Consider the following 11,664-nt stretch of genomic DNA (forward strand, 5'->3'; position numbering starts at 1 on the left):
TTGCACTTAGGGCTGGACAGCCTTCACAATCAAGAATAGTAAAGTTGGGTTGACTATATGATAATGGAAGGCAGTGGTGCGAAGTCACTTACAATAGCTACAGTAGGACTGTACTTTGAAAGAAATACCTTGTTCCCCCTCCCCAAATCAAATCCATTCCTCCTGGAAAGAAGACATGTAGTCATGTAACATTAACATCTATTACAGAGTCTTTGTTCCAGTATAGTACCACCTCTGTGCTGCTGTATTACCACCTGATTTCACACACAGACTAAAATGAATCATCTAGTGATTTTTTTTATAGCAGTTCTGCTGTTATTTCCCACTGTAATGTTAGCAGTGTCCCTGGTGCGTCTTGATCTCCCGTGTGTTTCTGAGCTTAGTCTGACAGAGTTGGGCAATTTGAAGCAACAATGATTGCTAGGCATTGGCATGCTCACCTTCAAGCATAGGTAATCTTGGCATTTCATGCCTCCTTTGTTACTTCTCTTACAAAAACTCTGTTCTTCTCACGTGTTGCTTTGTACACCAGGAATTTTTCTCTGATCCTGTATGCCATCTTATTTTCCTGATTTATCTCTCATATGTGTCCTTACAACTTTTTGAATTGCGCATTCTTTTGTGCATATATCAAACTATGGGGATTAAACAGGCTTACTTTGTTAAAAAAAAAAAAATTCTGCAAGTAAAAAGTTTTCTATTAAAAAGTTGGGTTTTTTTCCCCCCTGAACTTTTACTTGGAAAACAAATATTTTTGTCTTAGACAGACTTGAATCAGAATGAAATGTTTAGTTTGAACCAATAAAAATATGTTGGTTTGGCTTCATTTGATATAAATTCAGTGCCTCGAGGGACTGTAGTTGGGAATTTACCCCCACCGTCTTTCTCCTCAGAGTTTAGGGACCGCAGAGAAGAACACAGGCGTGGGGTCCTTCAATTGCAGTTTGCCCAGCCAGGGTAAAAGAGAGTTCCCTTGAAATGAGAATTCAAACTGTTGCTGTGCTCCTTTCACAGGGGCACAGTGAGGATTTGGCAGCACGTTATCTGTGTTTCTGTTCCCCACTGGTGAATTCTTCCTTTTCTCTTCCAGAATTCACTGATAGCTTGTGAATATTAAAAGGTTTCTGAGTTTTAGTCAAGAGGCAGTTAACTTACCAAGTATTTCCTCCACACTTTTATAGTTTTTGAAAGACCTTCTACGCCTCTGTCATCACCGTGAAGACAAATGGTTTTGTGGCATACTCGAACAATACTGGACCTTCCAGAAGGAGTAGCTATATTTGCCAGGAAGTCTAGCATGTAGGACACAGCTGTAGGTCTATTTTTCCGGGTCAGCACTTTCAACCGCAAAATCAGCAGTTGGTTTCTGCACTACGAAGCCTTAAGCAACTCGTAACTTGACGGAAGGGAGTGCTATCTAGCTATATACCGTGGAGGTGGTGCGTGCTTTCAGCTCAACAAACGAGAAGTAGAGTCCACAGCAGGACAAAGGTTTAAGTTGGGGGGAAAAAAAGTGTGTAGTAGCTGTTGCAACCCCTGCTATTAGTGGCTCTTCTGACAAGATACTGTACAGAGGCCAAACCACAAAATGGGCAGAAATTAAGAACTACGTATGAAAAGATTATTCTGTTTGACTCCCTCTGTGTCTTTTTTCCCTATCTGGATGCTTTGACAGGAGTTTGTGTGCTACTTGCATTACACTTGCACGTGACTACTAGGAGTCAGCGTTGGTTTTTTTAATGCTGTGTTTCCACAAGCATGTGCTACATTCCCACACTGGGGTGTAAACCTTTTCTTTTTTTTTTTTTTTATATATTTATGTGTATATTTTTGTTCGTTTTTAGTCCTTACCTCATTGAAGTTCAAATTTGAAAGCTTATCTTTTCTTGTCCAGCTTGAAATGAGCAGGGAAGCAGTGGTCAGCAGAATCTCGAAGCAAGCGTTCCCGTGTCAGTAACAACTTGTAAGCAGTAGATGGCACAGCAGAGGTAAGAATGAACTGAGAACAGCCACTTCATGCAAGTTTCCGCCTGTATCTTTAAGCAGTTTAAGAATACAAATAACCAAATTAGGAAGGCTTGTATCTAGCCTGTAGAGTGGCTACTCTGCTTGTTAACTTGATCTTTTATCCTAGATTAACTGAAGTCTTTGAATTGTAAGTATAATACTTTTTCACGGTGGGACACTTAGAAAATTATTTTTCTCTTTATGTTGTACCCTCAGGTAAATGAAAAATAGACACTGTATATGCATGTAATAAAAGTTACAGGAAACGTATGCTTATGCACTTTCCACCTTTCATGATTTTCCCGGTGAATAGATGCTGAATTCTTGTAGCTGTTGTGTCAGGAAACACATCTCATGAGCATAAACTTTACACTACTTTGTGCTTTATAGCTCCCAAGACAATGATCAAAAGCTTTTCTCAGTTCATGTGCCGTATAAAGTATGTCCCAGGAAGTTATTAGGTATTTGCTAAAGACAAAAATACTGATTTTATTTCCTTTGATTGAAGAGTGAAAAGTTACAGTCTAAACAAGGCTCCAGGTACTGGGCTAATGATCACAAAAATACCTCCGTCTGTTTCTTATGGCAAACTTCTTTATTTTTTGCCTTTTCGTTTGTGCAGGGGAAGAGCTTCAGATGGAAGGTCCTGGAAGGGAGAGGCCTCAGGAGAGCATGGTCTGTCAGTTTGTGAAGGGTCAGGAGCAGGGAACTCATCTCACTGCTGCTATTGCCTTGATGTGTGACCTTGGGCAAACCATGTTTCCTCTATAGGCCTCACTCTTCCTTGCCTTTCACTGTGTGTCATTCAAAATAGTGTAAAATGCTGCTGTTCTGATTTAATACCCTTTTCTATTCATTCACGGTGTTGCACAGGTGTAGAGAAGAGTCAGATCCTATTTGCTTTCTTTCATTTATATCTTGTGGGGATCATTTCTTGCTACTGTTGGTCAAGTCCTAGTAGATTAAAAAAGATGTTGACTTTTTGTCTCATTTTCCTGTTTACTTCAAATAAGTTATCCCATGATAAATGAGAAACAGATTAGACTTGCGTTATTACCTGTTTCCACAGGCACAATATACACCTTCATATCAGTGTATTTCTTTGGCCGATGTAACTACAAAAAGCAACACATCCTTCCTAGAATGAGAAGAAGAAGAGGGACTTTTTCAGCCCAAAGCACAAAGATGCATGTTCACCTTGATTCTGCAATGGGAATTGTACCAGACAGTGAATTAACCAGGGAGCTTTAGCAGTATGGTATGAGTGAAAGTGAAGAAAAACATAGTTTCAAAACAAAACTTTGCATTGAATTACCTTCTATAAATGATACTGCCAGTGTTTATTGCAGAGATTACTTTACACGGGCGGCTGGGTGACAGTGAGCCTGTCCTAAACCTAGAGAAGTCACTGGGGTATACTCTGTGACAATACCTAGAGATGATGTCCTTTGGCCAAGGCTGCCAAAACAGATGCTCAAAGCTATTACCAATACACTGTAGTTTAGTGCTTTCCAAACCAACGTGTGTTCTAGCTCTCTGATGTAGAGTGGGAGAGGGTATCGAATGAAAACCTTTGCATCCCTACAAACAAGCAGCCAGAGCGGTGGGGTTGTTGGCTACTCTGAGCTTCTGAGGAAGTGACTGAGTGACCTAAGAAAGTAATAATCTCATATTTAACATTTCTGAAATGTTTTTTTTATTGGGATCTGGATTTCACTGTAGGCTGTGAGCTTCTCTGAGTTCCCACAGAATCTCTCTGATTTAGGGACCAGGTAAAAAGTCAGTACATGATTTGATGTTTCTGCTTTGTTTCAATTATGTGTCTCAGGAAAACCCTCTAGCATCACCTCCATGTTACTTAAATGATCTGCATGTGTCATGATTTGACCACGTTTACGCTCTTCTCTGCCTTTGATGTTTTGCAGAGATGCAGTTCACGCGCTTAGATCTTTTGCTTGACTTCATTAGTCTCTGTTCACACTAGTACCAAAGTCCTGATCGTATACATCATCCTGCAATATCCTTTCCCTTAATTAAAGGTTGGAGCTTAATTATACAACTAAATAAAATTTTATTTTTTAATATTACCTGCTCTTAATTTTAAGTAGTGCTGGCATTTTTGAAAGTTTGTTTCATCTAACATAGGCAGCAAGTTAAAGATTCTCCCAATGCACAAATTAATTTTAAAAAACCCCTGAGAATGCAGGGGGTTTTCTCATCTCCACTGTGCTTTTAAAGTTAAACAGGTATCAGTTCTTTTATGCCATAAGAGGAATAATTGGCCTTAACTTAAATTCCTCAGATGTTTACAGCAAAAAGAGTGTTTTGTGAGTGTGAGGGAATACAGAAACAAGGCACAGCACTTCAAATTTCATGTGTACCAAAAGAAAGTTTAAAAAAAAAAAAACCAGCAAAAACCAAAACAAAAACCCAAACCAAAACACCCCCCCACCCCCGCCAAAAGCTAGCAGAGGGAACGTGGGGGAGATGGAAAGATATTTCCAGATTTTACTAAGGTTTAAAAGGGGCTCTGTTTTTTTCTGTCGGTGGGATACTCAGACTAATCTGTAAATAGTGTGTGTTTATCATACTGTGGCTCTGCGATTCCTACCTCCCACTAGGACTTCCACGAAAGATAAGATGCTCTTGGCCAAACAAAATTCCATGGGGGCGGAGGAGGAAAGTAAATAATTAGCAATGGGGTAGGGCACCAGTATTTAAAAAAAAAAAAAAGTAAACAGTAATAGAAAAGAATGTCCTGAAATACTGTGTAAGAGCAAATAATTTGTTGCAGCAGAAACTAATTAAAGGCTACATAGTAATTCCAGTATTGTAGATGGTTTTCAGAATGCCATTTTAAATGGCAATATTGGTGAAATGAGGGTGAAATGCCTCTTAGTGGCAGATGGAAAGAGCTGTCCTGTCTGAGCGAGCCTGTCTGTCTTGTAGTAGAAGCAATCCCCTACCCTGTGTTTGCTGAGACAGGTCTGGTTTCCTTGCTTCCTTACATGTTGTCTTGCTTCTTTATGGCTCATGCTTTTGCACTGTGAGCCTTAGCCATATTGCCGTATTTGGTTGAAAAACAGTTGAGATCAAACATGGTAGATGTTTTGATTATGCCCAAATAGTAATAACAGCTGATATGCTGTGACACTGGTTTCTATATAACTGCATTTATAGCATCAAGTGATCAAGCATATTATGATAAAAAACCTTTCAGAATGAACTTTGTACAGTTGGCTGATGCTTTTTTCCATGTCTTTTCCTGATTTTTTTTTTTAACACTGGGCGAAAAAAGAAACTGGGTGAGAATAACTTTCAGACTTTTATTTTAGTCATGTTTGAGTATTAGGAAAAATACAGGGAATCAGATTCCTGAAAGAGACTGACTGATATATGCTTTTTGGTTTTCCTTATATGTTATTTCACCAGGACTAAGGGGAGATACTTGGCCAAGTTCAATCGTTTAAAACAGTCCCATAGAAGTGTAGCAGAGTTAAAGACACAGCGTGTTTTAAACATTTCCAAAGTGCTGTGACTGTAGCCTCTTCTTGGATGTCTATAGTCTATTATAAATTGATTTTTCTCTTGTGTCTAGTAGCTTTAATGCTGAGCTAGTAGTGTTGTCCTGAACTACATCTATTAAGAGAGTCCTAAGAGGCAGTCCTGCTTTCATACGCCTCGCAATTGTTCCTCTGATTCCCTGCATGTTACGTCTATTCCCATTTACTGTAATGCCCCCACGTAACCATTAATAGCCTAGGGTCAAAATCTGGATTCTGGAAAATTCAGATTGACTCAAGCTATCAGCTATAAAGGGAAATAGTGTGCAAATGAAGGCTGTGTTTCTACCCTGTTCTATTTTGTCCCTACGGTCCTTTTCACCAGCAAACTTCAAGGCAAGTTGCAAATTTCTGGAGAACTTCAGCTGATGTGTACATAGTGACACAAAGTAAAATGGCCAAGATGGTGCCCATTGTCTGTCACAGTGGTGGAAACAGACCACAGTTCTCTTGGCTCGGCTGTCTAATTCAATGACGGAAGTTCTCCGCATGGGACTGGCGATGCTGGGTCAGACCAAGAGTTCACCCATCTACTGTGTTGTCCCTAACCGGCATTTCTGCGTGCTTAAGAAAAGAAAAAATAAATTCTGTCCCCATCTGCCCAGCTTCCAACAATTTTCTGTTCAAAGACTTACTGAGTTAGAGATCCCATCTGGTTCTTTGTATCTCACAACTACCAACAGACCAATTCTCTGTGAATTTCTTGTCTCCCTTTTGAATCTGTTTATGTATTTGGCTTTTCCACCATCCTGTGGCAGTGAGTTCCGCAGTTTGTGTTGTCTGAAAAGTGCTTTATTTTGTTTGTTTTAAACTAGGTCTGTGATAATTGCATGAAGCGCCCCAAAGTTCTCATTTTATGAGGAGAAAGTGAATAACTGCACCCTATGACTTTCTCTACACCGCTTTTACAGACTTGTGTCATGATCCAGCAAAGAGCTGTCTGTATTCCATACTGATGAGTCCTTATCTTTTATAGCCTCTCCTCTGATGGGGAAGCCATTTCCTACCTCGGATGCACAAGGCCACAGTTTTCTATGCTTTTTGTACCAGATGAAGTAACCAAAGTGACTCCAAGTTCTACTTCTTGATTAGGAATGGCTAATTTAGAGCCCATTATTAGGGGCATACAGTTTGTTTTTTTTTTTTTTTAATTCATGTGCATTAATTTGCACTTCTCTGCCATGTAACTCAGGATTGTAAGCTTTTTCCTGCCACTATTCTCAGTTATCTTTAGTTCTGGAAAATATTTATTTTGTTTATTTTGTTAATATGCTTATCTGTAACGCGCAAACCTCACTGTTTTTCCCCTCATTGATACCATATGTGAAAGTCCCAATTGCTATCCCAAGGAAGTCCTACAGTTTACCTGTACTTGTTATGACATCTGAGCATTTATACCTGTTGTTTATCCGTAATGTCTTATCAGGAATTGGTCTGTGAGAGTGCGTTCTCTCTTATTCCATAGCATTTGGTATAAGGTTTATAAAAAAACTTCCTGGAAATTAAAAATCATATCTACTGTATGACCCTTGCACACATACTCATGTGTCCTTGAAAAACCTCTAGATTTTATCTTACATGTTGCACAATATATCAGATTTATTCTTTTTTTTTTATTCTTTATTACAGTTTCCATAGATATAGTATGGAAGTCAGACTTACAAGCCTGTGAGTCATAATTTCTCTGATACTGAAGTTGATGGCCTGTTACCAAAGGTCAATGTCCTTTACTTCTTGACTGAGCTTGTACGGCACAGGCCTTGAAAAAGGAAACTCCTACTCTACCTGGTCAATATACCTCAGCTTTGAAGTGGTTGAAAAGTGGGTATTTTCCTCAAAGGTCTGTGTTGTTTTCTCAATCTTCCGGTCTTGCATTTAGTACCAAACTTCATGTTGACTTTCATCAAAAGCAGCTGTATTAGAACTATCAAGCTATTTCACCAAAGCCATTGACATTATTACTTGAAAACTGTCGTGGTACAGGGGGACTGATGTGTTCTTTGGTCAGAGAGCCCAAAAATGAAGGTGGTTCTTGGAATAATTTTAAATGAAAGTAATACTTGTTTGCTGGAATGATTTTTGAATAAGGGCAGGTAAGCTAGAAAGTTACAATATTGTATCTGCTCACATAATCATGAGAATGAAAAATACCAGGGATGATAATAGAAGTGGAACACATGAAAAGAAATGATTTCTTTTTTTAACTGAAGAAGCAATTTGCTTTTGCTTGTCCTCCATTTGGCTGTAGATGAGAGGCATTGCTGAAAACGCTTCATTATCCATTAGCTAGTAAAGCTTTTCTTTCATCAAATAACACTCACTTGATGGCGGAAAAAATATTTCCCTACTTTGAAGAAGACAGCAGCATACTGTCATATGGCTTCAGAAAGTGACAGTGCTGACATAATGGGTTTTTTCTTTGTGTAATTTACTTTCTCTAGCATGTAGCGGCATTTGAAACAAATAGTTGTGTTTTGTATATATAGACAAATTAAGTACTTCTTTGGATGCCAAATCAGAGGCAGCATTTTAGGGGTATTATCCAGAGGTGCTACAAATATGCAGAGTACATTGGTTTGGAGTGTTTTTGGAGGCTAGAGGAGTAAAGTGATTCTGGCAAGGGTGAGCGCAGACATGGAGGAACAAGAAGTTCTGTAATGTGTAACTTGCAGTACAGCTGTTTGTTACACTGGCTATAGCCCAGACACTTCCTTCAATCAGATGCTAGTCAACCCTTTTTCTTGGCCATCCTCGCTCTTTCTCTTTGTCCTTGTATTCACATATAATCAGAAAGTTTTATTCCAGCTTTGTAATGAGTTCATTAAGTTCCTGTTCTGGAACCTTATCCCTGTCAGCACATAACAGAAGTTGCACAATTAAAAATATTTACTAATGGGTGTGGAAGTGTAGAAGGATCTAAACATACCAGGCTTGACTTTCAAGAGCTGACTGTCTAAGGAACAGGAAAGAACTATTTCTTTATTAAAAAAAAAAAAAAAAAAACACAACAACAACAATCAACCAACCAAAAAACCCACTTGAGCTGTTACTATGTTGACAAAAGTGCTTTTGGCGTTTGCTCAATACGCAGTACAAAAAATGGATATTCACTTTGTGTTCCACTCATGTTTTCTATCTGAAAATGTAGAGACATTGGAGATACGCAAGACAGTCCTGTACCATCTAACATATTGTGGAATGCATCTGGATCACCAGATTATTACAGAAAAATTAAACTGTTACTATAACTAAATATCTTGGAAGAAAACTTCTGAGGTTTTTGTTTCTTGTTTTCCTCAGTGCTGGAGTGTCTTAATGTGGTGACTTCTAAATAGCTTAGAACCTGTCAAGTCCAAACTTATTTTCAAGTTACGTCAGATACTATGAGAATATTTTGTTCTGTTCACATGAAATTGTGTAGAAATGAAAGAATTGTACTCATTTGTCTGCTATTGTTGCTATTTAAGAAAACTCTCAATTTTCTATCCCATGTAGGTCTAAGTAGGTCTGTGGTTCCACCTGGGTCTTGAAGGCAGTGCTATGTTTTAGAGGACATGCTTTGTAACGTCTGTGGCCATACTGCAGGAGGGATAGAAATTCTAAAATCCATCTGTAGCTGCCAGGTCTTGACTTTCCAGATTGGGCAAACAAAGATTTATCATCACGGGGGGGGAGGGTGGCAGGGTAGTTTGAATAAACAGAAGGAAAACAAAGCAGTCCAATTAGAACAAAAAAAGTCACTAACCTTTGAATCAAAACCAAGCAGGTCCCATTATTGTGTACCTCTCAAGAAACTGCCTTCCTGAGGCGTCTTGCCCTGCTTCCCTTGTTAGTCTAGCCAGCTTCCTACAGAGGAACAACCTTCTCTCCTTCCTCTTGGCTGGATCCCTGTTGAAGGCTTTCAGCTGGAAATCCTGGGGTGGTTGAAATTAATATACTCAGCATGGCTAGTCAGAGTACCTAATGACTTTCTGCCTAAAACCAGCATGGCCTTAGTTTTGGATCTCATCTATTTAGGCAGGAGAGCACTGCTCAGATCTCTGGAGGGGGCTTGCCTAGCCAAGATGAACACTTTTGCAGCTGACTGGAAAGATAAGCGCATATGTACGTCAGAACGTGTGTATGTACATATGCATGTGATAGGTAGGTTAGCTGCCAGTGCAGAAAGTGAAACGTAGAGAGCAGTGTCCGTGGTTTTAGTCTTTCATGGAACAGATTTTTGGGGGAGAAATGTATAAAATAACTCCATTTTCAAAAACTAGTTTGAGTTAGCAGCAGTGGACTTGCTTAATTATTGTCAGTTTGGAAGCATCCCTATCCTGTGTTTCTAAGTGTAAAGAAAATTCTGAATTCTGTCATGAAGTTCTGATTATATTAAAACTTCAGCTTTAAATTTAAAAAGAAGGAGGGGGGTTATGGCCTGCTGTTGTTTGTTTGTATATAGTAATAATCTTTGACCTTTTCATCTGGGTTATATTTGTTTTCACTGCTAGCTGAAGGGAGATTGTTTTAACAATTGTGTTCAAAGCGGCTGTATAAAAATTGCAGGAAAAATAATTCATGCCTAGGTGGTTTATGCCAATGTAAAGTGACAGTTCCATCAATTTTCATTTTGCGTGTTGAAGTAGGTAAGCTCGTTGTATAAACTTTAAATCTCCTATTGTTGAATCTTTTTTTCCCTTCAGGTTTAAGCTCAAAGGAAGGAGAATCTTGTAAACGATGTGCAGCTTCTCCACTCCCTGTTAAGAGTAGATACAGGCTTTTTTCATCCCTTCTCTTGAAGAATCAGCACTTCTTTACTACTCGCTTTTTGATTCTGATGGTAGTCTTTCCTCCTGCATTTAATTTAGCTAATAGCAGAATGTGTCCTGATAAGTGGTGAAGACTGCTATTGACTGTTGGTTTTGGTTCATTTCCTGAGAGGATGAGCCTACATCTTAGGTACTTGGTTTTTTTTAAAACCAGCCAATTAACATGGAGGCTGTGTGGGAACTGGAACATCCATACTGTGGAAATTTTCATGTTTCCAAATAATTTTTCTTTGCAAATCTGAGCTCAGGATGTCTGCCAAGAGGACTGCCCCCTCGGGAGCTTGCCTGTGGGTGGGCTGGCTAGTCTTCTGTATCTGGTTTTCATTGAAAGATTTTTGACAGTGTCAGTTCCTGTAGAAATTTGTTTCTACAAATCAGCATTTTTCCATTGGAAAAAAAAAAAAGTTTCTTTCTAGAATTTCTGACTATCTTTAATGAAAAACAAACATAGAAGGGAAACTGAGGAATTTTATGACCTCACCTGGCAATGTCCTCTAAACGTACCGTAGGAGAATAGCCTGTATCTGAATGGTCCAACTGGCAGGCTGTAAGCCTAGCGCTGCCTGCAAGCTGATTTCTTTTCACCTGCCCAAGTGGATGACTAGAGAAAGTGCCTTCCTAGCCTTGCTTCAGGGTAGTAGAATATGTTGCAGTAGGAAAAAAAGTAAAAGAGGAGGAGTGGGAAGAGATGATTGAGTTCCCTTTTGCTCACCCAGGTCACTGGCTGCTGGGTATAGCATTGGTCTTGGCAAGGTTTCTCATGTGAAGTGGGGGAAATAGTCCCTGCTGTCATATGTGTATATATATATTTTTTTTTTCCCTATCATCCTGTGGCATGTACGCAAAAAGTCAGTGCTGCTGGGGAGGGAACAGCTCTGCCTTTAGGAGTTATCTGGCCTCAGGGTAGATGTGTGTTCTTGAGTGTCCAGTTAGTTTAAAAATGGTGGAAGCTGGCGCTTCAGTCCTGCCTCATCCTGACCACTCCTGTGTGATGGGGCTGTGAAATTGCCCATTTCTGCCATCAGCCTATGGAGATGCCTTGGAACTGGCATTTGGCTCCACCACCAAAAAGACTGGGCCATCCTGTAGTTTCCCACTCCTAGCAGGAGTGTTGCAGGTCACTTTTGCTCTCCTGCTGGAAGATAAAAGCTACTAAGACAGCAAAGAGCTTTTATTTGTAAGGTTAGAAGATACGAAGGTGGGAAGAAGTGACAATTTTTAAAACCAGTAGGTTAAAAGAAACTTTTGGATCCATCGTGGATAGCAGTACAAAGTGAACTAAT

At 39.4% G+C, this 11,664-nt stretch overlaps 1 long non-coding RNA gene across 1 annotated transcript; it reads left to right on the top strand.

Moving 5' to 3' along the window:
* Positions 1-376: 376 nt before the first annotated feature.
* On the top strand, positions 377-2,827 carry LOC142408749 (uncharacterized). The gene is made up of 3 exons (XR_012775403.1): positions 377-452; positions 1,895-1,988; positions 2,630-2,827. It is a non-coding gene; the product is annotated as an uncharacterized LOC142408749 (long non-coding RNA).
* Positions 2,828-11,664: the final 8,837 nt, after the last annotated feature.

The sequence above is a fragment of the Mycteria americana genome, chromosome 4, assembly GCF_035582795.1.
Source record: "Mycteria americana isolate JAX WOST 10 ecotype Jacksonville Zoo and Gardens chromosome 4, USCA_MyAme_1.0, whole genome shotgun sequence".
Lineage (NCBI taxonomy): Eukaryota > Metazoa > Chordata > Aves > Ciconiiformes > Ciconiidae > Mycteria > Mycteria americana.